Raw genomic sequence first — 24355 nt, 5'->3', positions numbered from 1 at the left:
CTCTTGCTAAGTGATGCGACAATTATTTATTATTTCAAATCCGTTTACAAGATAAATATACATTGTGTTGTTAAACAGATGAAATTATCTTGATATAGGCTACATTCATTATGAGAAGCCTTTTCTTTTTACTGTTACACTGTACACAATAATATATGTATTTTATATAAAACTCTATGGTCGTGACAGCACATTATCCATTATCTGTTGGTTCATGTTGGTCCAGTTTAATTCAGGGTAATCCTTTAATAAAATGTAATTATAAAATGTTTTATTGTTTTGTTATATTCACAGCGCACATTCTCTCAGATCGTTTTAAAACATTTTTAATTATTCTGCAAAATTCTGCATAGATTTTGCAAAAGGAATCCGCAGAAATAGCAAAAAATAACTCCTTACACAGATTCCTTACACAGCTGTACTACTCTTGCAGCAATTAAAGTAGTTCAGATTTGTTTTAAATGGCAAAATAGTTATATTTCTTTTTTATTTACATTTTAAAGTATTTTTATTTGTTAAAGTTTTTTATGATAACCAACAAGCGGTTAGCAGCCGATAGCAAGTTGACGACATGTTTGATGAATTTGACTCAAATAAACACTTAACTTGCCTATAATAACAACTATATAAAATATATATTTTCAGCATATCACAGTGTTAGTGTAAACGTTTATTATCAACACACACTATTTTTAAAAAGCGGAGGCAGGTTGCTCTGCTGCTCGCAGCTGCAACGGGTGCAGAAATAAAAAAATGAAAAAGGCTATACTGTAGCTACAAAACGAAATAAACATGAAACCGAATAAACATGCAACATGCCTTATCTTACAACTTCGCTATGCATATATATAATGTATATTATAGATTATGTCTTGGATGATGTTTGCATAGATTATGCGCAGTATCCAAGGTTTTAATCTAGTCCTCCATTAATATTTTTTCCCGGTACGCTGAAGGTCCTGCTGTTAAATACGCATCAGCTGCATTGTAAATGTTTGGCTGGCTTCCCAGGTCAAAAAGACGTAGTATTTAATGTATTAAAAATATACTTAAAATACAAATAGTATGTTAATAATACATTTGTATTTCCAACATACTTATTTGAAGTGTATTAAAAATACGTTAAATTGCATTTAAACGTATTTTTTTAAAGTATACTAGAAGTACACTTGTAATAAATATATACTTAAGTACATTAGTACATTTTTAAGAAATATGCTAAACTTAAGAATATTTTAAATGTATTTATATTAAGTGTACTAGAAGTACATTGGTAATAAATATATACTTAATTACATTTTTAAGAAATATGCTAAACTTAAGAATATTTTAATGTATTTATATTAAGTGTACTAGAAGTACATTGGTAATAAATATATGCTTTATTACATTTTTAAGAAATATGCTAAACTTAAGAATATTTTTAATGTATTTATATTAAGTGTACTTAAAGTATGCTGGTAATAAATATATGCTTTATTACACTTTTAAGAAATATGCTAAACACAAATGTACTTCTAGTGAAGTTTTAGTATATTTGGATAAAACATACTTTTTTCAAAACATGATTCATTAATTGTAATAACCTAACATTGAACTTTCCTCAAGCATTTCAACATTATATCATTCCGATTGCATAATAAACTATTTTTTTCAAAGATTTGCTTAAAATCTTACGTTTGCTGTTTATTTTCAAACAACGCACGTGACGCACGTGACTAAACCTGATTGGTTGTTGTCATAGTAACACGTCACGGTGCTATTTGAAACTTGTTCAGTTCAGTTCAGTTGTTCACGAGGTGCATGCGGTTGCTTGCATTAAACGTATAAACTGTTAAATTAGATGGCGACTCTGCATTAAACGTATTTATTTAATTAATCGGCGATCATATTTCACCAGAGGACTAAGATAAAACAACTCGATTTAAAATATGAGCAGTTTTAGTGGATCTGACGTTGAGGGAAAAAGTATTTCGCTTTTTGTTTGGAGATGAACGAGACAACACGAGGGTAAGTGATGACAGATTTTCACATTTCTTTATTTAGTTAACTATTAAATAAGTAAAACATTACATTAAATTTAACCCAGCTTCTTTATGTAACGTTATGTCTGTGTTGCGTGTGGTAATTGGAACATCTTTATTTTCTGACTAACGTTAGGCATTTCTCTTAAGCATTTCAGAAATCATTAAAACCTTTCTTTTTTTTTAGCACAGCGACATAAATATGACCAACCAGATCCCAAGTAGACAGGAACAAATGAAGATATAGCGCACAGAAAGACTTATTCTTGGTGGTAAGTTTGTTGTTGCTATTTGATTTCACGTTTAAGTTTTTCTAATGTTTCTCTTGCAACGCTAACGTTAGTTTAAAATGAATGTTTGAGCTGTCTTACCTGAAAATACCATGATATGACCATATGGTTATTATAACTCCAGTAATGTTCAATGGCTAATGTTTATATCAGTTCAATCTTGACAACCTTACTGTCTTTTTGTATATTTTTAAATGTATTTCTAATTACATATGGACACAAAAATGACATTGTAAGAAGGGATACTTTTATGAGAGATTGTAAAACTGCCGAGGCTGGGTTTGATTATATTATATTGTCTTAATATATTGTACTCGGGGTAAGTAAATCTTAAAACAAAAACAAATCATTAATCATCATTTACCTGCCTGTTGTTTTTCAGATCAACTGCTATTGACATTTTTGAATCGGGGCAAATGTGGAGTGAAGAAAAACGTTTGCAACACATCCATTCCAGGTGGCTAATTTCTGTCCTTTTGAATTATTCTTGTAAAAACGTTTTTTTTTTATTGTAAAGCTGTAAGGGACTTGGCCTAGTCATCCTTGCATATACCATTTTGCAGGGTACCAGACTAACTTTTTTTACTAGGAGCACAGTGGCCCCCATGCTAACCAAATATTCACATGTCTACTAATTTAGACTGTATTACTAATAAATACTTAAATTATAGATTCAGAAAGTACAATGTGCTGTTTCAAATTCAGTGTCATATCACAAAAAAAGGTCAAATTTGCTGGTCGCACATGTGCGACTGGATGTAAAATTCAGTGGCACACTCTCAAATTAAAATTCAGTGGCACATAGAGGTGAACCTTAAGTTTGCAAGACCACAATAGACAAACAATGGAAAATGATCTAGGTTCAAATAAAACACAATTATTAATGTAAAACATATCCTGTAATACACACAGGTTGCTTTATTTCATGAGCCTGTTCTAATCCTATCTTCATTTCCACTTGTAGAGTGCTCTGACAGATAAAACTGACACGCTTGATGAGGTCACAGTCAAAGCTTTAAAAGGTAAACTGAGAAGTTAACACAACTTCCATACATGCATATCTATGCCAATTTATTTTAAACATGGATAGCCAAATGTTCATTCATTATTGCAGGGGCGTCAGTTTGTGTTGAAAAGTGGTGGGGACAAAATATCAGATGAAAAAACATTACAGCAGGACGGGAAAAATATTGAATAATGACTCATAAAAAATGGGCACAAAACACACCATAAGCACACAACACAACTTATGTGACCCTGGAACACAAAACCAGACATACACTGCAAAAAATGATTTTCAAGAAAAAAAATTCTTAGTATTTTTGTCTTGTTTTCAGTAAAAATATCTAAAAATTCTTAAATTAAGATGCTTTTCTTAATGAGCAAAACGACCCAGGAAAATAAGTCTAGTTTTTAGGCCAAAAATATCAAATTCAAGTGATTTTGTGCATTAAACAAGCAAAAAAATCTGCCAATGGGGTAAGTAAAATAATCTTGAAAATTTTTATTAAGCACTAAATTCAGGAAAAATTAGCTTACCCCATTGGCAGATTTTTTTGCTTGTTTTATGCTCAAAATCACTTAAATTTGATATTTTTGGTCTAAAAACTAGACTTAGATTTATCTTAATTTAATAATGTTTTAGATATTTTTACTGTAAGCAAGACAAAAATACCAAGAATTTTTTTTTTCTTGAAAATAATTTTTTTGCAGTGTGCACTGCAAAAAAATGACTTTCTTACTTAGTATTTTTGTCTTGTTTTCAGTAGAAATATCTAAAAATTCTTAAATCAAGATGTATTTTCTTGATGAGCAAAATGACGTAAGAAAATAAGTCTAGTTTTTAGACCAAAAATATAAAATTTAAGTGATTTTTTGCATAAACAAAAAAATCTGCCAAAAGGTTCAAGATTTTTTGCTTAACCCATTGGCAGATTTTTTCTTGCTTGTTTTATGCACAAAATCACTTACATTTCATATTTTTGGCCTTAAAAACTAGACGTATTTTCTTGGGTCGTTTTGCTCATCAAGAAAAATCATCTTAATTTAAGATACTAAGAATACTAAGAATTTGTTTTCTTAAAAATCCTTTTTTGAAGTGTAAAACAAGCCAAATTATCTGTCAATGGTGTGAGAAAATTTTGCTTAAATTAAGTTTTTAAGAAAAAAACTAATCTTTTTTTAAGATTTTTTTCTCACCCCATTGGTAGACATTTTTGCTGTTTTAATCACAAATTCACTTAAATTGTATGTTTGGTCTAAAAACTAGACTTTTTTTAGGTCATTTTAAGAATTTTAAGATATTTCTACTGAAAACAATACAAAAGTAGGAAAAGTAAGAAAGTCATTTTTGCAGTGTATGTCGCACAGGTATTGCTTGATTTTTCAGAACATTTTAAACAAATAATTCTTTCAAAAAGTGGTGGGGACAAAATCAGCCATTTCAAAAAGTGGTGGGGACATGTCCCCAGCGTCCCCAGTGTAAATGACACCTATGCATTATTGGTTAATTGGTATATTCTGTTTCCTTTTCACAGCCCGTGTGATAAAGCAGTCTTCAATTACTACGGTGTCTGAATTGCAAGAAGTGACCCTCCACTTAAACATGTGACATCTAAACTGTTTTGTGTTTTAGTTCAGCTTTTTATAGGTTTATCTTAAGTTGGTTAAAGGCAGAGTGCACTATTTTTGAAAGCCAATGTTAACATTTGAAATTACCTAAACAAACATGCCTCTACCCCAATAGAATCTGGACCTTCTTTTGATAGAGCCACCACACACATACGCAACCCCGGCAAAGATGTCAGTTAGTAGACACCCCCCTTACTGCTGGTTGGCTACAAGTGTGTTTTGGTAGTCGGCCCAATTTCCTTTTCCAAACGTTTTTCAAACATTGTGCACTCCGTCTTTAAATTGCACTTGAAAAATTTTTTTTCATTAACTTTTTATGCAGAGGATTACATTATGATTATTATATAATCATTGCTTATGAATATTTAGTGATTGCATATTCATAGTGTACTTTTCATTAATACATTTAATGTTAATGTTGTACAATTTGATAGAAGTAGCTCTGTAATTGCATTTCTCTGATATTTGTTTTATATTGTTTCTCTTTGGTCAAGAGATTATGTATGTCGCTGTGCTTGATTAATTTACTTTAGGTATTTTTGTAATGTACACAACACAATATGAAGTATATTAAATTGTTCTGTATTCAAAATCTGTGTATGTGTCTTAATATTTAATGATTTTAATATAACATTTTAAATATTAAAAACAACTTTATAATAAAATAGTAGTGTAATGCTAATACATTTCTATTAATGTAATGCTAGTATATTTCTAATATGCTGAAGTACTATTAAAGTGTTCTTAAAGCACAGTTAAATTAAGCTTTAAATGTATTCTAACTGTATTTTTAAGTGTATGAGAAGTGCATTTTAAATGAATTTTAAAGAAGTACACTTAAATTGCACTAAATATATTTGAAGTTGTTCCAATTTAACACAATTTCAATATATTAAATATAATGCAAATAGATTAAAATTGACTTTAAATGCCTTTAATATATTTGAAGTGGGTTCAGTATAATACATTTAATATGCATTTAGTATAGTAGCTTTTAAATATATTAAGTATGTCCCAAAAAATACTATTTAAATATATTTCTTTTTCACCTGGGTTTGCTTATAGCGGACTCGTGCTATAGGTTAAACTTACTACGTTTGTTTTGCAATCATCGTCTATCAAAAGGTTATTTTAATTAAATTGAAAAATATAAAAAGATGAAGAAGCCTAAAAAAGCCTGAGGTCCGCCTGCGTATCAGCTGTGACGTTAAAATTGGACCGAAACCCAACCAGAGGGGTGTAAAAAGGTCGGGCCTCATCGGGCTTGGGCTGAAATGCAGGGCTCTACCCTCAGTCGCATTCATTGAGAAAAATCTAATGCCTGTGTAAGACAATTTCCTAAATAAGATAGCACCTCCCCAAAGGACACTGCATGGGGGCAAAGTGAGTGCGCGGGAAAAGCCACTCTCCACAATTCACAGTGGACTTCCCACTGACACACATTTGGGTTTCAAAGACACACCTTTAGGGTGTCATACATTTGTATTCTTTTTCTCTAAAAGCAAACTGTATATGAAATGCTACATGCACAAAGAATCTAAAATTTGTATCTTATTTGTTTTCTATTGAAATGTCTCATCGCAAGTGGTTACAATGGTCTCATATAACAACAGAATTCAATGTTAAAGTATATGTGAAACTTCATTCAATGTTGATAGACACCTCCCATTCTAAGCATAAACCAATCACCCACTGTATAGAGATTAAGGACAGCCCTTAGTTCTACAACAACCAATCAGTACAAATTCCTATATGCTTTGTTCTCTGGTTATTTAAGGAGATGTGTAGAAGATTTAGGGGGACTTTCAATATCGAGAAATGCACCCCCATGATGCTGTCCTGGCACAGCATTATGTATTGTTATTTTACTTTGAGGAATCTGTAACCAGATCTTCATCTCATTACCAGGTATGCAATGGGTTTTCGTTTGATTTTTGTATTCGAATTGGAATGTAAATTGGCTTCTGAATTATGTTTTACCTACCTGGTTAATAAATTGTGTTTGGATTATTCTGTGTTGCTACGAAAGTTATTGACATGATTAGTAAATTACGATGTATCCTTGTTACCGCAATGTCTGAAAATCAGGCTAGTATTACGGACCAAAATCCCAGACTAGATAGCATAGTAGTACATCAGCGGAGGATTTTGGAGATCCGACTAGCACTTGGCGTTAGTTTAAGTTAAATTAGATGCGTGGAGGCTAATTTCCTGTTTAGAGTAACAAGTAAATGTTGTCTGACCACTCTAAATCAGATGAGCCTCAGCCTCTGGTTATTTCAATATTAATCTATCTAAGTTGCAGAGACTAGCACTTGGCGTTAGTTTAAGTTAAATTAGATGCGTGGAGGCTAATTTCCTGTTTAGAGTAACAAGTAAATGTTGTCTGACCACTCTAAATCAGATGAGCCTCAGCCTCTGGTTATTTCAATATTAATCTATCTAAGTTGCATATTAAATTATGACACAATTATACAAAGCTATCATTGGAGAAGACGGTCAGTTTGTTTTATGATAGTGGTCGTGAGCCTCTGGTTAGAAATAAATATTGTAATAATTAAGTTGCACCTCTATGGGGACTAAATAAAGTATGTTCAGAGATGAGCACGCGTAAAGGGCGGCCTTCTGAACATATGGTCTAACCTCTAGCAGCGACCAAGCCTGATTCGGTTGTGATCGTGGGCCCGCATGATTATTAAATATTAATAAACGGCCGGTGCGTGAGTCCAAAGCGACATGAGTAGCCGAATGAACGGATGCAATAACAAGTAGGGCTAAACAAGAATAACCAAACATCCACCAAATTCTGTAACTGTTAAAAGTAATTCTCAATCCGATTTATATTAACATTATCTTGGAGTCAGATAATAATACAAAATTGCATAATGCCAAAACGTCATCTGCAAGCGCCGGAAAAGACAGAACGCGCTATAATCCTCGTTTGGATTCCGCCGTTGGGCCAAACGGATGGATGGGGTCATATTTGGACCCTTACAAAGTGGTGATTCCCGGGACGTGATATTCAACCAGTGGAAATCTTATCAAAATGTACAAAGTACGACTGATTCGATCCCTGGAGAATAAGAGTCTTTTCATGGAGCTAAAGGTTTGAACTTCTTCTATTTCTTCAGCTGATGTGGTAAGTCAATCTTTTCTTTGCCTTTTAAAAATGTTTAAGGGAATGTTTTAAACATCCCACATTTCTGAAATAGGTTGTAAATATATCTAATGTTAGACTGGAAATCAAATCCGGTGGGGCTTAAAAATGAAATGAAACCACATTATTAGGAAAATGCTGTGCAATGCTAAATGAAGAATGAATTGCTTTGCTCTGTTAAGATCTTTTGTTTGTGTGCCTACGGAAAACAAAAGATCGTCTTACATTGGAGTTAAATCATCCAAAATTTATTCTGATTCTCAAACAAGGAAAACATGTAGAATCTAAATTTAAATCACCAAATCCTACACACAATTGTTTCTGTTGTGACAGCAAATGCACAACATGGAAAAACAGCTAAAAAACATTAACAATTGAAAAATGATGTTGGATGATTTAAACTACAATGCAATGAATGTGTTTGCATGTGAAGGGAGGACTTGGACAATTTATATGTGAAAAGCACACAGATAGTAAGATTTTTAAATGCTGCAAACATCAGTGTACAATCTATATTTGATGAGTAAAGGTAATATTGTAATCAAGCTGGAAAATTAAGGAAATGTATGAATGATTGAAGGCAGCGTTGTTGGATTTAAAAATCCCCAACGCATAGAGAAATTTAACTGAATGCTGGACATTAAGCAAGTAGGGAGCAAGTAGGGAAATGATTTTAAATGAGTTGTTGTGAGTGAGCCTTCTAAAAGATCACTCTGAATTGAATGAGGATGGAATGGAATCAGTAAGTCATATTACAATTACAAACTTCTAATTCAATGTAGTATTCCTCCATTGATGAGATACAATTAATGCTTAGTTCACACTACATGATTTTAAGCCAGATTTAAGCCCGATTTGCAAATCGTTCGCTCGCCGACAGGTCGGGGTGTGATTGGGTGCAAATCGCAGGGGATTAGCGGGCGATCGACGTTCGCCAATCTGTTGGTATGAAAGAGCCAACAACGCATCAAAGACGCTCGCAGACGGCTCGCAGACGCGTCGCCGACACCAGAAAAATATCTAGCTTGTTAGATATCTGGAGCTGTCGCGCGACTCGACCTCCTATGATTTCACGAGCTACAGCCAATCCGACGAGGGGTTGACGTCACACAGAAAGATGAGCAGCATGTCACCAAGAAAACATTGAACTCAGGCATAAATGTCTGTATGACGTTTCACATATATTTACCACAACTGCGCTGAGAAAAAGAAACGGTGGAGAGAAAGAGCAAACGCTGTAAAACAGCCAGGTGAGCAAATGTTTTTATTACATTATCTAAATGTTATAGGGTAAAATGTAAATTGGTCATATTTCCATATACATGCATATTATAGAAGCTAGCGTAATCCTATTTTTGGGATATGTCTGTAAAACATTATAAAGTGTATAATTCTTTTTACTGTAATTCTGTTTATTGTTATATATTGTGTATTAGAGGATATTCAGTTACATTACAATCTGCCTTTTGTACCAGTCGAAAGAGCTTGTAAACAAAGGAATAAATTCTCATATTTAGTTTGAATAGACAAATAAAATAAAGTGTGGAGGTAAATATTAACTGGAAACATTGCATTTATTTATTGATTTTAGACTTTACTGTTGCACAAGTGGACTCACAAACAACTAGGGATACATTAACTTCATTTGGGAACCATGGCTTTGGAATTGAGGAATATTGAAGACCCAGTTCTCTTATCACATCTCAAAAGAAGCATAATGGTGATGCTATACAACGCCCAGGAGACTGACAGAAGCGGATCAATGTTGTCACCTGAACAACCTACCCTATGCATATATCATGCATGACATGTGCGGTCCGGTCCCGATGTGTTTTTGTTTACAAACTATTGACTTTACTATGTATTACATTTATCAATAAGGTGATTAAACTTGTTGAAGGGTTTAGATTGAATTTCCCAGTGCTGTTTCATGAAATAAATGGTCTATCGAAAGTAATACATTTAATGCAACAAAGTATAAAAGTATAAAACACATTGTCATATTTTACAAAAAACGCCAATATGAATAGTGCTTTAAAGCCTTGCATTGTTGTTTGTGCAACTTGAAAACAATGTAGTACATTTGAATGTATATTATGTGGACAGACAAATATATACATTGTTAGAACACGTGCAGTGCACCACATTAACACAATTAAACATTACAAAAATCCCTATGTAGAGCCCTTTTAAGGGCTGGGTGATATATAAATATCGTAATATAATTGTGTGTGATTGGCTGTTAGATTAATCCACATTGAGTAAAAATGCCCAGAGCTTATCATCACAATCCCCATAAATTTTTAGCATGATCAGATATGTTGATGTTTAGCGCCGTAGTATAGAAACATTGTTAATGTTCTGTGAATAATGAGTGTGGATCAAGAAATAAAGTTAGTATTATGTAACATGCAGATTGCCTTTATTTGTTACATTCCTGCACCTTTTGTATGCAATTAAAATTAATTGAATAATAACACAACAATAAACAGAATACTTAAAACAATGAAAAAGTGAACCACATTGTGTTCTTTACAAATAAAGGACTTTAGAACACACAAGAAAACGAATGTCCTAAACTGACAATAACTGGCTTTAATCTGCTGTTTGCAGGGATAACTCTACATCAGTTCCTTTTAAAATGTGTTGAACTTGCCAATAAACACTACACGCTGGTGAGACAAAGTATTCCCGCATCAGATTGCGTTGCACTTTTGCTGTTGCCATACAATTGCGATGTGAGGTGGTGTTCATCGGTTGAAAAGCACCCATCCCACGATTCTTCCATTGCCCATCAACCATGTTTTGGTCAGCAGTCTGCTACAGCTGAAGTGGTAGCAAGTACCCCAAAGCAATGTGGAAACTGCCACTTCTTTTCGAAGTCCACGGCTATGCCACTCTCCTTCCGTTGATGGTGTCTAAAACAATAGGACACACCAAATGTCACTGATTAAATCATTATATATTCAAGACTACAGTTTCCAATGGATTTATTTGCATAGTTATATGTAGAACAAACACCTTGGGTCTCCTTTATAAAACTGTGTGTAGGATCCTTACTAAAAGTCTATGAATGCACAAAAGCCAAAAATGGCATACGCCAAAAAATACAGACAAAGCAATGTTCCCTTTCTGCAAGTGTGCGTACATTAATTATCTTCTGATCCCACCATGCAAGCCTATTCTCCCATTAAGTTTTTTTTTTAAAGATCACAACATTTGTGTGGTAACTGGCGTACGCACGTTTCCAGAACTGTTTTGTGCATACGCATGCTTTATAAATGAGACCCCTTCTTACTTAATCCATATAAATAAGTATAAAGATAAACTAGGGACTAAACAACATGTAGAATAACAAATATTACAATATAAGGTTTGGAAGTAATTTTATATTTATTGCTGTGTTAACATAATTCATGTTTATACACAAAATACTTTAATATACACATAGTGTAAGCTCAGATAAAATTATGAAATTATGTATAGACATAAAAATAAAAATTACTTGTGCTTTTCGGAACTATACCCCTGTTTCTAATAATAGTTTTTACTAAAATACTTTTATCAAAGACAGTCAACGGCTGATGTCCACAATGTTATGGGTGTTCTTTTTTTTAAATGAAGTAGTAGATATAGAGAGATAGAGAGATAGATAGATAGATAGATATTTTGTAATAACCCTACCTTCAAGAAATCGTCCTTTATAACCTGGTACAGAACAGGTATCCAAAACTATTTGTGAGATGGTGCTGGTCCCCCATCCTGGACTTGAACCTGAGGGACTTGAACGTGTCACTTGCATGACACCAAAAAGTTCAAAAACATACCCAGACAGAAAAAAACGTAATGACAACATTCAGTTCATATTCGTTTGAAATGAAATCACACAAACCTGTTGCATAGAATCGCAGGGTCAAAGACAAACGCTCTCCAAGTCATGCTTTGCGAAGCCTGTCCTATTCTATTTGAACGATAATTAAATCAAGAAACACAGCTTTTAAACACAGTAGACAACACGTTGATATTTTAAATGTGATCATAGCCAAACATAAGCATGCAGCTATATTTCCTATATAAACAAGCTGTACACACCTCCAACTCTTAAATCCCTGCTGTCCTCGTGTGGTGTTGATCCACCTCTCCACATACACATCTCTTCATTTTTTTCTTTTGCGGCTTTGCATCGCGCAAACGGTTTGCAGCACGAATTTCTGTCTGAAGTCTATATATACAAACAAAAGTTTTGCGCGTCGTCTTCATTCTTCTTCTGTGGGTTTACTGGTGCGCGTGTTGTTTCGCGTCATTTCCGGTTTGTTTTATCGCGTGATTTTTCGTGACAAAACGTGGTTTGTGGACAAGATAGAATCGCCGGGTGATAGAGTTGTTCTCAACTCGTGTAGTGCGTTACCTCCTGTTGTGGGGCAGTCACGTTATGTCGTGTGGTGTGAACTGATCAACAACGTGAACACTCCTGATTTCACAGAGAGCAAGTCATGTAGTGTGAACCGCACAGTTCGGACCAACGTTTTAAAGTCATGTAGTCTGTACGAGCCTTAAGCAAAACCTAAAATTGTTGCAGGAAAATACAATGTTGTTCTAGGCCAACACAAATGGTCTTATCTCTCACTGTGAGACACCCAACTGAGATGAAAGGGCTTACCCCCCACTCAGATAACGGGCCATTGTTCCCAAGAGAGCACATTGGTTTTAAGAGAGACATTTGTCTGTAACCATATTTTTCCTTCTGTAAATCTAAGTGTTCTTTAAGAACTTGATAAACACCAGGACTGTTAAAAGTTCTTGGCTTAGTCTTTCCCTATGAGTCTGTGAAAATTGTTTAAAGACAGTTTTGTACAGCTTTATAGAGATGTGAAAGGCCACACAATTTTTTGTCTTGAAACTGTTGTAGGAATACATTAACATGAACCAATGAACATCTGTGCCTCACACCGGTCTGTCCAGGGCTGACACCTTTTCACATTCAAATATATTGATACAGGAACATCTTGCAAATTCAGACACACAAACATCAGTCTGCCAATCCGTAAGAGATCAGTAATGAAAGCATTTTTAATTCATATTATTTTTAATATAATATAATCTATATTGTGATCAAGTTGCAATATACATTATATTATAACGGCCAATCAGGCCTCAGATGGTAAAATGTGGTGCATAACATTTACTATATGGAATAACTTGCACAAGCCAAACTCACAGAATTGGTCCACTACCCAGTTTGTCAAGGAGCGGAGTACGCTGTCACGTGTTGCCATGTTTTAACACTAAAAATTAATGTGACACTCATGGTAGTGAACCAAATCTCCTTCACTGGAAATCTTTAACCCATTTTTTATCCAATACAGAGGTCTATTTTAATCATTTGGTAACTAAACCTATGATAAATGCTGAACACATCAAGCAAAAGAGTCCTTTTGGGTCAGAGATCTGAAGCAGTCAAAGGTGTGATGAGCTGATGAATTGCCCACAGGTCTGACTGAACTGAGCAACTTAAAATGAAGCCATTTGAGCTTATGGAAAAGTTCTCCAGCAGAAATGGAGTTTGAATGCTCACAGCAGACAGCAAGGGTTTAATTGCTATCACAGCTTAAAGTAATTTGCTGTCGGACTACACTGCAATAGCAGTAGTCAATAAAAAAAAATCTCTGACCAAAGGATGTAAAACTAATTTAATCTCTGAAAATAAATTTGCTAAGTAATATGACAATGGTACATCTATTCCCTAATAACTGATCACCAAAGGGAAAAATTTGTACCACATGTCTCAATGCAAATTGCAAAAGGGTTAAAAAACTAAAATTGCTTCTCTGCTTGTCCCTTTATCAGGTTGAAAGCTGTAAATCCTGGCCAGAGATGTCTGGCCTCATCAGACAACCCTGCTGAAAAAAACAGCATACCAGCAAGACCAGCATATGTTGTGTTTTGGTGCTGGTTTGCTAGTGAACACCAGCTAAACCAGCATCAAACCAGCATCAGCACCAGCTAAACCAGCATTAGCACCAGCTAAACCAGCATTAGCACCAGCATCCCATGCTGGTCATACCAGCATATGTTGTGTTTTGGTGCTGGTATGCTGTGACCACCGGCTAAACCAGCATAGACCAGCATAATTCCCATGCTGGTCCATGCTGGTTTGATGCTGTTTTTTTTAGCAGGGAAGACAGCGAACCCTGCAGAAAAACAATCTAGAAAACTGAGGATGGGTGTGAAGACATTCAAAGGCCATTTTACACCTCACTACACTATACCATCACGAATAGACATGGCCTCAAAATTTGCAACACTAATTGTTAGAGAAAAAATCCACCCATCTTCCAGACAAACACTGACTGTACAGCACACACATTGACTAAAACAATCTCGTAACACATCTGGTATAGACGTAAAGACTATCCAGACATAAACACTACACACCATACAACATTTTCCAAACTTAACACTACATTTAAAATCAACATTCTCCTGTTACACAACAGAGACATCTAATCTAACACATATGCTTAGTGATATCATTCACACCCATATTAGCAAAACTACAACATTCATAAGAAACTTACATGGCAAAGTCACACTTTGATGATTATGTTTTAATTGCAATAACAAGCTTACTGTCTAAATCTCAAATCAATAATCTGACTGTTGTTGTCATAAGTGAGGACCAGTTGGCGCCCTGATCCTCAACTTATCACTAAACAACAGCATAAACAATTTTCAAGAATCAATCAAACCATTTACATCTCAACTCCTAATATCAAAGGTGACTTAGCCAACATATCACATACACACCTATATAAGTATTCACATATCTCTACACTCATACACCTACTTATACACGCAAACACATTGAAATCTGAGATTCTAAATCTTCAAGTGTATGGACTACACATACTCATAAACATGCCTATACACACAGACACATACAAATACAGATACATATACACATAGGCACATACCTGCACATATAGAAATCTAAAATGAGATTCTGAATATTCAATTGTGCTCATGGACTCAACATGTTCTGAACATATTCTAAATTAATCTTAGGCCTACAAGGTGCTTATATTAGAAAATTCAGAGTTTCCCTCGAAACACTCATTATAGATGTGTGTATGGAATGATTACAACATGATGTGCCTATTACTATTATTATTACTATTACTATTATTATTATTATTATTATTATATATGGTCTACCATGCCCATACCTAAATCTATTGTAGCAATATTTTACTATCACGTTTATTGATACACCCTATGAGATGCATTACCAAATTTTACTTTAACATGTTCCGTTATTTTTTTTTACATGACCCAATATATGCATACCTGAATGTTATTTAACACTTTCTGGTTTTTATTTTCTTTTATTTTCACATGACCCAATATGCATACCTGAAGAAGGTTATTTTTACATTTTCTGGGTTTTATTTTCATACAATCTATAATATGCATACCTGAAGAAGGTTATTTTTACATTTTCTGGGTTTATTTTATGCATACCTGAAGATCATTTTAACCATTCCTGGGTTTATTTTCATACAATCTGTAACATGCATATCTCAAGGTTATTTTAACATTTTATTTTCTGGGTTTTATTTTTATAATATGCATACCTCAATGTTATGCCTTGTTGTTTTAACCTGATCTTTTGCATCTTCTTCTTCAATATCCAGAGACCAAGTACATTTAAATTCAACTAAACTCCAAATACAACAGTGGGAAAGAACATTGGTAATTTTATAGATCAGATATATTTGACCTGGTGAGACCGTACCACTTGTACTTTCCACATCAAGGTATCATGTGCTATGTTTTTTATTTATTTTATTTATGGTTTACCCTATGAATCTCTTGATAATGTTGCTGAGTCTATCAGTATTGATCAATGTTCAATCAATGAATGGTCCTTAAGATGTGCAGGTGTTTCACACAGTGATGTATTGTCAATGACATGATCCCCACCTGACGATGTCTGAAATCAGAGGAGATCACCGTTCAGAGGTGACAACTTTCTTCAAAGGGACAGAACGTCTAAAAACAGGTGGTTTTTTCGCAAAAGAATGGGACATTCATTGAACAAAGCACGCAGGCCTTGGTTGACACACTGAACTTGAACACTACGAACACTACAGAGATTGGACACCACCAAGAGCTAACATCTTACTGTATGTTGATCTCATCGGGACTGTTATGTTCTCCGATATGATCAAGCGGCGGAGCTGTAAGACAATTTCCTAAATAAGATAGCACCTCCCCAAAGGACACTGCATGGGGGCAAAGTGAGTGCGCGGGAAAAGCCACTCTCCACGATTCACAGTGGACTTCCCACTGAGACACATTTGGGTTTCAAAGACACACCTTTAGGGTGTCATACATTTGTATTCTTTTCTCTAAAAGCAAACTGTATATGAAATGCTACATGCACAAAGAATCTAAAATTTGTATCTTATTTGTTTTCTATTGAAATGTCTCATCGCAAGTGGTTACAATGGTCTCATATAACAACAGAATTCAATGTTAAAGTATATGTGAAACTTCATTCAATGTTGATAGACACCTCCCATTCTAAGCATAAACCAATCACCCACTGTATAGAGATTAAGGACAGCCCTTAGTTCTACAACAACCAATCAGTAACAAATTCCTATATGCTTTGTTCTCTGGTTATTTAAGGAGATGTGTAGAAGATTTAGGGGGACTTTCAATATCGAGAAATGCACCCCCATGATGCTGTCCTGGCACAGCATCATGTATTGTTATTTTACTTTGAGGAATCTGTAACCAGATCTTCATCTCATTACCAGGTATGCAATGGGTTTTCGTTTGATTTTTGTATTCGAATTGGAATGTAAATTGGCTTCTGAATTATGTTTTACCTACCTGGTTAATAAATTGTGTTTGGATTATTCTGTGTTGCTACGAAAGTTATTGACATGATTAGTAAATTATGATGTATCCTTGTTACCGCAATGTCTGAAAATCAGGCTAGTATTACGGACCAAAATCCCAGACTAGATGGCATAGTAGTACATCAGCGGAGGATTTTGGAGATCCGACTAGCACTTGGCGTTAGTTTAAGTTAAATTAGATGCGTGGAGGCTAATTTCCTGTTTAGAGTAACAAGTAAATGTTGTCTGACCACTCTAAATCAGATGAGCCTCAGCCTCTGGTTATTTCAATATTAATCTATCTAAGTTGCATATTAAATTATGACACGATTATACAAAGCTATCATTGGAGAAGACGGTCAGTTTGTTTTATGATAGTGGTCGTGAGCCTCTGGTTAGAAATAAATATTGTAATAATTAAGTTGCACCTCTATGGGGACTAAATAAAGTATGTTCAGAGATGAGCACGCGTAAAGGGTGGCCTTCTGAAAATATGGTCTAACCTCTAGCAGCGACCAAGCCTGATTCGGTTGTGATCGTGGGCCCGCATGATTATTAAATATTAATAAACGGCCGGTGCGTGAGTCCAAAGCGAAATGAGTAGCCGAATGAACGGATGCAATAACAAGTAGGGCTTAACAAGAATAACCAAACATCCACCCAAATTCTGTAACTGTTAAAAGTAATTCTCAATCCGATTTATATTAACATTATCTTGGAGTCAGATAATAATACAAAATTGCATAATGCCAAAACGTCATCTGCAAGCGCCGGAAAAGACAGAACGCGCTATAATCCTCGTTTGGATTCCGCCGTTGGGCCAAACGGATGGATGGGGTCATATTTGGACCCTTACACCTGCTCATCATGAAAGCTCTTTACAAAATAATATCCCTCTGGGCTTTTGGTTCAAAGGTGTGCATGTTTGGAGAAATATTGATTGATTTTATATGTTTACTTCAAATTTCTAAAGAAAGGAGTAATATTTATTCAATTTTTAGTCCAAACACGGCATAATATTAGCTGAAGTTGTTTTACTGATATTTCCAATATTCTGTTCATAATTCATACGTGATTATGATATTTTGTGTCAGTATACAGTGTCAGTACTACATTTAACTACTATATAAATGTTTTATACAATGTATAATATGCAATATTCGTGGGTCCTGAATCTGATAATCCCAAATGTCTTGTTACCAGTAAAAAGTAGTCAACCAGCAAGAAGCTGGACGCACTGCAATGGGCTGCAGGACCGTGACTGGTGGCGACGTGACGGACCCAGACACCGTCGCTGGGTTCAGTGTTGGCAGGATCATTCTGTAAGGGTTAGCAGGACAGATGAACCCAAATGCAGACGGTGTCGGGGAAAAACAGAAAACACTTTATTTCTTTACAAAAACAAAAACCCACAAGGGGGTACACAACATGAAGACATGGAACTGACAGATAACACTAAGACTTGACTAGATGACTTGACTCGATAGCAAGACTCGAACGAACACGAAACACAATGTCACACAATGATCCTGCACAGAACTAAAGATACACTGACATTAAATAGAAGAAAGCAAACAAGATAACGAGCGGGAACAGGTGATGGGAGAAAACCAATGATTACTAATAAGCAGGAGAACGAGGGGGGCGGGGTCACAGGACAAGACACCGGAGGCACATGCCAAACACAAAAACAAGGCATGAACCTCCACACAAGGCCAGGGACTGCCAGAACTCTGCCACCATGACAAAATACAAATATAACAAGACTTCAAGGCAGAGTCCTGACATGAAGTAATAGTGTCCCATGACAAAAATTGGAAACATTCTTAATTTCTTTAAAAGTTGTACTTTGGCCACAGTATTTTGTATTTCTAACCAAAACATTACATTTATGTTTCTATACTAGTGAAATATGTTTTCCTTTTTACATGCCATGATAGATACAGTAAGATGAGCATGAAGAGGAGATTTGGGAAGATGCTGTTTCATAAGTCTTAGCTTTGCCAGATGACCTGTGGTAAGTTTGTAAAGCGTATATTAAAAATAGAACCAGAACATATTCTGATCAAAAGTTTTTGATCAGGTCAGGATGTCTGCCAACGAGATGCTTGTTGGTCTGGGCAAGTTTGAAGTCTTTCACAGACAGTACAGAGGTTCTGAATTCCATCTAAGCTTTTTTTGGTAAGTGACTGCACAAGAGGCTGTTTAATCTATATGTAAAGCAACCAGTCAATATTTGCTTTGTTTAGCGTCCCAATTTGGGGTGGGGGGTGTTGAAAATATAAAGTCGATATCCCCTAACTATTCAGAACCTTTACTCAGTACTTACAGGGTGTCTGTGGGGCTTTAAGTAAGGGATAATGTAGAGGCAGCCGGTAGTTATCGGGAAATAAGCCCCGACAGTGTGATCAGGACCCGACGCGAAGCAAAGGGTCTTGTATCACACTGAAGGGGCTTATTTCCAGATAACTACCGGCTGCCTCTACATTATCCCGCTTATTACACAGCTACTTGCCACATAAGAAAAAACTGGACATGAATATGAATTTGAAACATTTTATTGGCATATTTGTTTTAAATTAACATTTTTATCCTTCCGCGAAACTTTGCACAGATGCATAAAATGATCATAATACTGTCAGGAACTGGGGACAAGGAACAGAGAACCCAAGCGCAGACGATATCGGGGAGTGAACATATAACATTTATTAACATGAAAACTGAAAACAAAAACCCACGAGGGGGCAACACAACATTAAACAAGAAATACGACCACTGACTAAACATGATAAACTAGACAAAGTCTAGCTTGGGCGGCTCCGGCCGCGCTGGACGTGCTGGCTTGGGCGGCTACAGCTGCGCTAAACACGCTGACTTTGGGCGGCTCCGACTGCGCTGAACCTGTCGGTTTGGGGAACTCCGGCCACGCTGGACGCGCTGGCCTCGACCGTGCTAAACGCGCAGACTTCGGCGGCTCTGGTCGCGCTAAACGCGTTGTCATCGGCGGCTCCGGCGGCGCTGAACGCGCTTACACCGACGGCTCCGGCGGCTTTGAACACGCTGGCTTCGGTAGCTTCGGTCGCGCTGGCTTCGGGGACTCCGACCGTGCTGAACGCACAGGCTTCGGCAGCTCCAGATGGGCAGAACACGCTGACTTCCCTGACATCGCTGCTGGGTTCAGTTGTGGCTGGATCATTCTGTCAGGAACTGGGGACAAGGAACAGAGAACTCAAGCGCAGATGATATCGGGGAGTGAACATATAACATTTATTAACATGAAAACTGAAAACAAAAACCCACGAGGGGGCAACACAACATTAAACAAGAAATACGACCACTGACTAAACATGATAAACTAGACAAAGATGAAACATTTGCAAAACATAAATGACTGCTTGACATGACATGAATTAACACAATGATCCAGCACAAGACAAGAGACAAGAGGAGATTAAATAGGGAAACCTAACGAGGGTAACACAGGTGCACGGGATGAACCAATAATGAATAATTAACAGGGAGAACAAGGGGGCGGGGACTAAAGACAAGACACCAGAGGCACATGCCACAATAAACAAGGCATGGCCTCCACATTAAACAAAAGACTGTCAGAACTTTGCCATCACAACAAAACATAAATATAAAACCAAACTCTCGTGGCAGAGCCCTGACAAATACCTTATTAAGATCCTCTGCTTCATACTTGTCTGTCTCCATTTTTTTCTCTTTTAGCCAGTCTTTGAGAAGTTTTAATGCCCATTCTGTATTTTTGTGTGTGTTGGCTTCGTAGCTGTCATGCTCTATTTTGTCAATCAGTCTTAGTAAGCTCTCTGTGTCTTGTCGTTGTACGTTCTTCTATCCACTGTTTAAATGTTTTGTTTTTTTCGTACATGTTAAAATTAATGTCAAAATCCATTCTTAATTGTGGTTGTCCAGTGTTTGTCACAAGATGGCGCCAAACAGTAATCTTTATTGGTGCGAAGTGATTTTAAACGTACAAGTAGTACCGGCTATGCGTTATTACTTTGGAGCGGTTATTATTTGAAAAGAACGAACCTGCAAATGTCTCAACTGACCAATCAGAATCAAGCATTCCAGAGAGCCGTGTAATAAAAAGTATTAAAAAGTGATAAATCAAAATTGTCAAATTAAAGGCCATTAAAAGTGTTAAATGTGGTCTCAGAGGTATTAATTTTTTTCAAATTAGGTATTATTTTTTCAGACTATCGGGTGTCCTATTCTGATTGAAATTCTATCTGCGTTCGCATTAGTTTGTTTAAATATGGGCTTTAGCATATCTAGGCACATAATCAAAGATCTTTCGTCTCTGGGATGTGATCAAAACCTGTAGTGGAGCCAAATCACTTTCCTCTCTCCACTGTAAGCGTTCTGTAATCACTACGCACCGGATCCACTCCGGGTTTTCTGACTGTATCACGTTAAGCTGAGGTAAAACTTTATTTCAGCTAGCATGGTCAAACTTATAATGCAGGAAGGCTTCGATGTTTTGAAGATCAATAAAGGTGTAAAAGACCAATGGAGATTGACTTGGCTTAGCAAAATGATGAAGATTGGCAAGCCTTTCAGTTCATGGGCTAAGAAAACCAAACAGGTAACTTGCGTGTCTTTGCACAGTATGACTAACGTTAGGGGTCCTGTATTTTGGGGGTAAATTATTTCTCACGTACGTGATTATCCGCGTCACGTTTTTTAATGCTATGCTGATCTAGCTGATACTTCCGAAATGCTCTCGCGGGACTTTGATGTCATCCACCTGTCGGTTCTTGCAGTTGCATTTTTGGGTGGTCACAAAAACGTAACATTTGTACATATATTTAAGCACGGCAGTTTAAAAACAAGTGATTTTAAGCCATTCAAACACAAACAACAGTGTCAAATGCGTCCGCTGTTTCTGTGTCAGAGGAGCATGCAAGCCATGCATTTGTTTCTCATTGAGCTTGTGTTGTGAGTATTTTTGCCGCTTTATTGGTCTTAAATAATACATATGCCTGAAAAATCCTGTCTTTGGAAATATCCTCTTACAGATGTGGCCTTTAAAAATGCGCGTTTTCTCCCGCGGCATTCGCCAATTCGTCTCGCAGAGTCTCGCAGCATTCTGCAAGTGCTTTCGGGGGGGCTACTTTCCATTTTCCCTTAATGTGTTTCGCTTCACAGAATATCCACCAGGTGGCGCATAAAATATTGCATTGCCGTTGTTTCCAGAAGTTAATAAAGGCATTGCTGAATATTTTACATTGCTACTGTATTAAAACAGCAAAGTGATATGTCAACCCCTTCTTGCCAGCATAACAGCGCATACAACTATTAAGATACGTGCAATTCGAATTTATAGGAAGTGCAACAGAGAATTTAGTTTTAGCCTAATAAACGCGACTCTATTTACAATGAATATCTTAATTATTTGTGTTGTCGAATTTTGACACCGTTTCATTGTTTGTTCATAACAGGGGCGTCAGTTTGTGTTGAAAAGTGGTGGGGACAAAATATCAGATGAAAAAACATTACAGCAGGACGGGAAAAATATTGAATAATGACTCATAAAAAATGGGCACAAAACACACCATAAGCACACAACACAACTTATGTGACCCTGGAACACAAAACCAGACATACACTGCAAAAAATGATTTTCAAGAAAAAAAATTCTTAGTATTTTTGTCTTGTTTTCAGTAAAAATATCTTAAAATTCTTAAATTAAGATGCTTTTCTTAATGAGCAAAACGACCCAGGAAAATAAGTCTAGTTTTTAGGCCAAAAATATCAAATTCAAGTGATTTTGTGCATTAAACAAGCAAAAAAATCTGCCAATGGGGTAAGTAAAATAATCTTGAAAATTTTTATTAAGCACTAAATTCAGGAAAAATTAGCTTACCCCATTGGCAGATTTTTTTGCTTGTTTTATGCTCAAAATCACTTAAATTTGATATTTTTGGTCTAAAAACTAGACTTAGATTTATCTTAATTTAATAATGTTTTAGATATTTTTACTGTAAGCAAGACAAAAATACCAAGAATTTTTTTTTTCTTGAAAATAATTTTTTTGCAGTGTGCACTGCAAAAAAATGACTTTCTTACTTAGTATTTTTGTCTTGTTTTCAGTAGAAATATCTAAAAATTCTTAAATCAAGATGTATTTTCTTGATGAGCAAAATGACGTAAGAAAATAAGTCTAGTTTTTAGACCAAAAATATAAAATTTAAGTGATTTTTTGCATAAACAAAAAAATCTGCCAAAAGGTTCAAGATTTTTTGCTTAACCCATTGGCAGATTTTTTCTGGCTTGTTTTATGCACAAAATCACTTACATTTCATATTTTTGGCCTTAAAAACTAGACGTATTTTCTTGGGTCGTTTTGCTCATCAAGAAAAATCATCTTAATTTAAGATACTAAGAATACTAAGAATTTGTTTTCTTAAAAATCCTTTTTTGAAGTGTAAAACAAGCCAAATTATCTGTCAATGGTGTGAGAAAATTTTGCTTAAATTAAGTTTTTAAGAAAAAAACTAATCTTTTTTTAAGATTTTTTTCTCACCCCATTGGTAGACATTTTTGCTGTTTTAATCACAAATTCACTTAAATTGTATGTTTGGTCTAAAAACTAGACTTTTTTTAGGTCATTTTAAGAATTTTAAGATATTTCTACTGAAAACAATACAAAAATAGGAAAAGTAAGAAAGTCATTTTTGCAGTGTATGTCGCACAGGTATTGCTTGATTTTTCAGAACATTTTAAACAAATAATTCTTTCAAAAAGTGGTGGGGACAAAATCAGCCATTTCAAAAAGTGGTGGGGACATGTCCCCAGCGTCCCCAGTGTAAATGACACCTATGGTTCATAATATATTAATTGTCAGTTTTTCTAAAAGTATCAATATTTTAAAGAGATTAATGTGGTATAAAAAAGACATGTTTTAAAGTTAAAAATGTTGTAAAAAATATAGTAGTATTCTTATATTTTAAGAATAACAATATGATACATTTATACTGCGCTAAAATGCTTTACATATGGAAAGAGGAATTCTTCTCAACCACCAATAAAGTTTACAAATTATTCTTTAGAAAAAAGGCGTTTAAACCCATGCGGGCTGTACAGTTGGCATATGATATCTTTTTATTTCGTTTTTACATATTTATATTTATAAAATCTTTAATAATAGGCTACCTTTCTTGCGCATATGCAGTCAGTGTTTCTACGTAATTCAAAATTGTAAAAAATATTATTGTAAAATAGAATATCACTAAAATAATTTATTAAAGTAACTTAATAAAATGTCTTAATGTCACTTATGTGTTTTTTTAGTTGGTCAAACCAAAATAATTGACG

General features: G+C 35.2%; 3 long non-coding RNA genes across 3 annotated transcripts; 2 read left to right on the top strand and 1 right to left on the bottom strand.

Annotated features, from left to right (window-relative positions):
• The first annotated feature begins 1711 nt into the window (after positions 1–1711).
• On the top strand, positions 1712–5180 carry LOC135781692 (uncharacterized). The gene is made up of 5 exons (XR_012335889.1): positions 1712–2010; positions 2217–2296; positions 2697–2771; positions 3279–3336; positions 4852–5180. It is a non-coding gene; the product is annotated as an uncharacterized lncRNA (long non-coding RNA).
• Positions 5181–9017: 3837 nt separating this feature from the next.
• On the top strand, positions 9018–10008 carry LOC135780867 (uncharacterized). The gene is made up of 2 exons (XR_010545005.1): positions 9018–9352; positions 9694–10008. It is a non-coding gene; the product is annotated as an uncharacterized lncRNA (long non-coding RNA).
• Positions 10009–10549: 541 nt separating this feature from the next.
• LOC135780868 (uncharacterized) lies at positions 10550–12665 on the bottom strand. The gene is made up of 4 exons (XR_010545006.2): positions 12195–12665; positions 11995–12063; positions 11787–11897; positions 10550–11020 (listed from the first exon to the last, which is right to left on the bottom strand). It is a non-coding gene; the product is annotated as an uncharacterized lncRNA (long non-coding RNA).
• Between the last annotated feature and the right edge of the window lie 11690 nt (positions 12666–24355).

This window comes from Paramisgurnus dabryanus, chromosome 23 (assembly GCF_030506205.2).
Source record: "Paramisgurnus dabryanus chromosome 23, PD_genome_1.1, whole genome shotgun sequence".
NCBI lineage: Eukaryota > Metazoa > Chordata > Actinopteri > Cypriniformes > Cobitidae > Paramisgurnus > Paramisgurnus dabryanus.
This window is presented reverse-complemented; position numbering and strand designations above follow the sequence as displayed.